Source organism: Pagrus pagrus, assembly GCF_965226575.1.
Source record: "Pagrus pagrus genome assembly, chromosome: 16".
Classification (NCBI taxonomy): domain Eukaryota; kingdom Metazoa; phylum Chordata; class Actinopteri; order Spariformes; family Sparidae; genus Pagrus; species Pagrus pagrus.
The window spans coordinates 12,077,369-12,083,270 of NC_140200.1; positions in this window are offsets into that span (position 1 = coordinate 12,077,369).

The following is a 5,902-nucleotide window of genomic DNA, read 5'->3' on the forward strand; positions in this document are numbered from 1 at the left end:
ACCGGAATCCAACCAAAACCGGCGAGCCTCATTCCACCAGTGAGGAGGACATGCGTGTGCAATTTCGAGTCAATCGGTCAAAAGACGACCATAACCCTAACCCTAGCCCCATAACCCTAACCCTAGCCCCATAACCCTAACCCTAACCCTAACCCTAGCCTCAGCCTTAAGCCAGCCTCATGAAACATTGTCCCTCTCACTAAAATATTCGCCAAAAATACAAATTTCACCCGAATCCAATGGGGACTGCTGTGTCTCGTTCAGCCAGCATAGGACCACGTCTGGGAGAAATTTCGAGTCAATCGGTCCAAAGACCTGGAAGCTATTGAAAAAATCGGCCGACGTTTTCATGAAAAAGGCCATTTTTTCTTTAAAGTATTCGCCAAAAATACAAATTTCCCCCGAATCCAATGTGGACTGCTGTGTCTCGTTCAGCCAGTATAGGACCACGTCTGGGAGAAATTTCGAGTCAATCGGTCCAAAGACCTGGAAGCTATTGAAAAAATCGGCCCAGGTTTTCATGAAAAATGCACCCCTTTCACAAAAAAATTCACCAAAAATACAAATTCCACCCGAATCCAACGGGGACTGCTGTGTCTCGTTCAGCCAGTACAGGACCACGTTTGGGAGCGATTTCAAGTCAATCGGTAAAACGACCTGGAAGCTATTGAAGAAATCGGCCGAGCTTTTTCATTAAAACGGCGACTTTTCTTTAAAATAGTCACCAAAAATACAAATTCCACTAAAATCCAATAAAAACTGCTTTTCCTTCCTTCCGCCGGCATCGACGACATTCGTGATCAATTTCGAGTCAATCGGCCAAAAGACGACTGTAACCCTAACCCTAGCCCCATAACCCTAACCCTAACAGTAGCCTTAAGACAGCCTCATGACAAATGGCCCCCTTTCACTAAAATATTCACCAAAAATACAAATTCCACCCGAATCCAACAGGGACTGCTGTGTCTCGTTCAGCCAGTACAGGACCACGTTTGGGAGCGATTTCGAGTCAATCGGTAAAACGACCTGGAAGCTATTGAAGAAATGGGCCGAGCTTTTTCATTAAAAAGGCGACTTTTCTTTAAAATATTCACCAAAAATACAAATTCCACTAAAATCCAATAAAAACTGCTTTTCCTTCCTTCCGCCGGCATCGACGACATTCGTGATCAATTTCGAGTCAATCGGCCAAAAGACGTCCGTAACCCTAACCCTAGCCCCATAACCCTAACCCTAACAGTAGCCTTAAGACAGCCTCATGACAAATGGCCCCCTTTCACTAAAATATTCACCAAAAATACAAATTCCACCCGAATCCAACGGGGACTGCTGTGTCTCGTTCAGCCAGTATAGGACCACGTTTGGGAGAAATTTCGAGTCAATCGGTCCAAAGACCTGGAAGCTATTGAAAAAATCGGCCCGGGTTTTCATGAAAAATGCACCCCTTTCACTAAAATATTCACCAAAAATACAAATTCCACCCGAATCCAACGCGGACTGCTGTGTCTCGTTCAGCCAGTATAGGACCACGTTTGGGAGAAATTTCGAGTCAATCGGTCCAAAGACCTGGAAGCTATTGAAAAAATCGGCCCAGGTTTTCATGAAAAATGCAGCCCTTTCACTAAAATATTCACCAAAAATACAAATTCCACCCGAATCCAACGGGGACTGCTGTGTCTCGTTCAGCCAGTACAGGACCACGTTTGGGAGCGATTTCCAGTCAATCGGTAAAACGACCTGGAAGCTATTGAAGAAATGGGCGGAGCTTTTTCATTAAAAAGGCGACTTTTCTTTAAAATATTCACCAAAAATACAAATTCCACTAAAATCCAATAAAAACTGCTTTTCCTTCCTTCCGCCGGCATCGACGACATTCGTGATCAATTTCGAGTCAATCGGCCAAAAGACGTCCGTAAACCTAACCCTAGCCCCATAACCCTACCCCTAACAGTAGCCTTAAGACAGCCTCATGACAAATGACCCCCTTTCACTAAAATATTCACCAAAAATACAAATTCCACCCGAATCCAACGGGGACTGCTGTGTCTCGTTCAGCCAGTATAGGACCACGTTTGGGAGAAATTTCGAGTCAATCGGTCCAAAGACCTGGAAGCTATTGAAAAAATCGGCCCAGGTTTTCATGAAAAATGCACCCCTTTCACTAAAATATTCACCAAAAATACAAATTCCACCCGAATCCAACGGGGACTGCTGTGTCTGGTTCAGCCAGTACAGGACCACGTTTGGGAGCGATTTCGAGTCAATCGGTAAAACGACCTGGAAGCTATTGAAGGAATGGGCCGAGCTTTTTCATTAAATAGGTGACTTTTCTTTAAAATATTCACCAAAAATACAAATTCCACTAAAATCCAATAAAAACTGCTTTTCCTTCCTTCCGCCGGCATCGACGACATTCGTGATCAATTTCGAGTCAATCGGCCAAAAGACGACCGTAACCCTAACCCTAGCCCCATAACCCTACCCCTAACAGTAGCCTTAAGACAGCCTCATGACAAATGACCCCCTTTCACTAAAATATTCACCAAAAATACAAATTCCACCCGAATCCAACGGGGACTGCTGTGTCTCGTTCAGCCAGTACAGGACCACGTTTGGGAGCGATTTCGAGTCAATCGGTAAAACGACCTGGAAGCTATTGAAGAAATGGGCGGAGCTTTTTCATTAAAAAGGGGACTTTTCTTTAAAATATTCACCAAAAATACAAATTCCACTAAAATCCAATAAAAACTGCTTTTCCTTCCTTCCGCCGGCATCGACGACATTCGTGATCAATTTCGAGTCAATCGGCCAAAAGACGTCCGTAAACCTAACCCTAGCCCCATAACCCTACCCCTAACAGTAGCCTTAAGACAGCCTCATGACAAATGACCCCCTTTCACTAAAATATTCACCAAAAATACAAATTCCACCCGAATCCAACGGGGACTGCTGTGTCTGGTTCAGCCAGTACAGGACCACGTTTGGGAGCCATTTTGAGTCAATCGGTAAAACGACCTGGAAGCTATTGAAGAAATGGGCCGAGCTTTTTCATTAAAAAGGTGACTTTTCTTTCAAATATTCACCAAAAATACAAATTCCACCCGAATCCAACGGGGACTGCTGTGTCTCGTTCAGCCAGTACAGGACCATGTTTGGGAGCGATTTCGAGTCAATCGGTAAAACGACCTGGAAGCTATTGAAGAAATTGGTTCGAGCTTTTTCATTAAAAAGGCGACTTTTCTTTAAAATATTCACCAAAAATACAAATTCCACTAAAATCCAATAAAAACTGCTTTTCCTTCCTTCCGCCGGCATCGACGACATTCGTGATCAATTTCGAGTCAATCGGCCAAAAGACGACCGTAACCCTAACCCTAGCCCCATAACCCTAACCCTAACAGTAGCCTTAAGACAGCCTCATGACAAATGGCCCCCTTTCACTAAAATATTCACCAAAAATACAAATTCCACCCGAATCCAACGGGGACTGCTGTGTCTCGTTCAGCCAGTATAGGACCACGTTTGGGAGAAATTTCGAGTCAATCGGTCCAAAGACCTGGAAGCTATTGAAAAAATCGGCCCGGGTTTTCATGAAAAATGCACCCCTTTCACTAAAATATTCACCAAAAATACAAATTCCACCCGAATCCAACGCGGACTGCTGTGTCTCATTCAGCCAGTATAGGACCACGTTTGGGAGAAATTTCGAGTCAATCGGTCCAAAGACCTGGAAGCTATTGAAAAAATCGGCCCAGGTTTTCATGAAAAATGCACCCCTTTCACTAAAATATTCACCAAAAATACAAATTCCACCCGAATCCAACGGGGACTGCTGTGTCTCGTTCCGCCAATACAGGACCACGTTTGGGAGCGATTTCGAGTCAATCGGTAAAACGACCTGGAAGCTATTGAAGAAATGGGCCGAGCTTTTTCATTAAAAAGGCGACTTTTCTTTAAAATATTCACCAAAAATACAAATTCCACCTGAATCCAACGGGTACTGCTGTGTCTCGTTCAGCCAGTATAGGACCACGTTTGGGAGAAATTTCGAGTCAATCGGTCCAAAGACCTGGAAGCTATTGAAAAAATCGGCCCAGGTTTTCATGAAAAATGCACCCCTTTCACTTAAATATTCACCAAAAATACAAATTCCACCCGAATCCAACGGGGACTGCTGTGTCTGGTTCAGCCAGTACAGGACCACGTTTGGGAGCGATTTCGAGTCAATCGGTAAAACGACCTGGAAGCTATTGAAGAAATGGGCCGAGCTTTTTCATTAAAAAGGCGACTTTTCTTTAAAATATTCACCAAAAATACAAATTCCACTAAAATCCAATAAAAACTGCTTTTCCTTCCTTCCGCCGGCATCGACGACATTCGTGATCAATTTCGAGTCAATCGGCCAAAAGACGACCGTAACCCTAACCCTAGCCCCATAACCCTAACCCTAACAGTAGCCTTAAGACAGCCTCATGACGAATGGCCCCCTTTCACTAAAATATTCACCAAAAATACAAATTCCACCCCAATCCAACGGGGACTGCTGTGTCTCGTTCAGCCAGTATAGGACCACGTTTGAGAGAAATGTCGAGTCAATTGGTCCAAAGCTCCAATTTTTTCAACTGATGTGGGAGCTATTGAAAAAATCGGGCGGTGTATTCGCCAAAAATGGTGATTATTCATTAGAATATTCATGAAAAAAAGAAATTCCACTAAAATCCAATAAAAACTGCTGTGTCTCCTTCTACCAGTATGACAAGACATTTGGCCATTGATTTTGAGCCAATGGCTCAAATTACCTGGTAGCTTATAGCATAACTTAAGCCGGCCTACAAGTATGGTAATTAGGGCGCCAGATATAACATTAATCATATCAAATTCATAAAATATAGCTCAGGGTTTTCCGCCTCAATAAGTGGACACACCACAAAAGGCCCAAAGAAGAGGATTAAATAATGAAATGAATGTCAATGTTAACATAACCAACATAATTAAACACAGTTCATAATTGGTCCTGGATCACACAAGAAAACATATCAGAAATAACATAAATCACTTCGTCCAAATTAAATCTCCTTCTTGGGCTTTAAAGTCATTAAAATAATGTCCATTGATAAATGTCCAGCCATGTAGGGTGAATGGGAATGTGTGTGTGTGTGTGTGTGTGTGTGTGTGTGTGTGTGTGTGTGTGTGTGTGTGTGTTCAGTCCATGTGGTATGACAGAAGGGGGAAGGGAGAGTCCACGTGGGAGATGTGGAGATTTCCCAGGTTTGTGAAAGGGTAAGGGGGTGTGGGCTAGTGGGAAATGGCAAGAAGTGGTGAATTCAGGGCAGGCAGTCGCTGGCAAAAAGGAAATATTGTGTCCAATAAGTGTCCAAATGAAAAGTAATGATCCACTGTTAAAAACTCACAGTCAGGAGCTCTAGTTCACACCTGCCTCAATAGCAAAAAAGGTAAACTTTATCAAACCCACTCTGGTGACCCTTGGTCCTCAGACTTGGCCTCTCCAGTGGTTATCTCTCAGCACTCCTTCCTTTCCAGACCCTCTTCCTCTACTTCCGCTTCCAGTCTCTGCTTGTCCTCACACACACTCTCCTGGTTCTCATCCACAGGTGTGCACTCACTATAACTTTTGCCACACCCACTCTACCACAGCCCCTCCTCTCCCTCACAGCAATCTCTGCTGTGAGGGAGAGGAAAGGAGCAGTCCAGTCTGCTACAAGCTATTGAAAAAATTGGGCGGTGTATTCCCTAAAAATGGTGATTTTTTTAAATAAATATTCATGAAAAAAAGAAATTCCACTAAAATCCAGTAACACCAGCTGTGTCTCATTCTACCAGTATAACAAGACATTTGGCCATTGATTTCGAGTTGATGGCTCAAATGACGTGGGAGCTATTG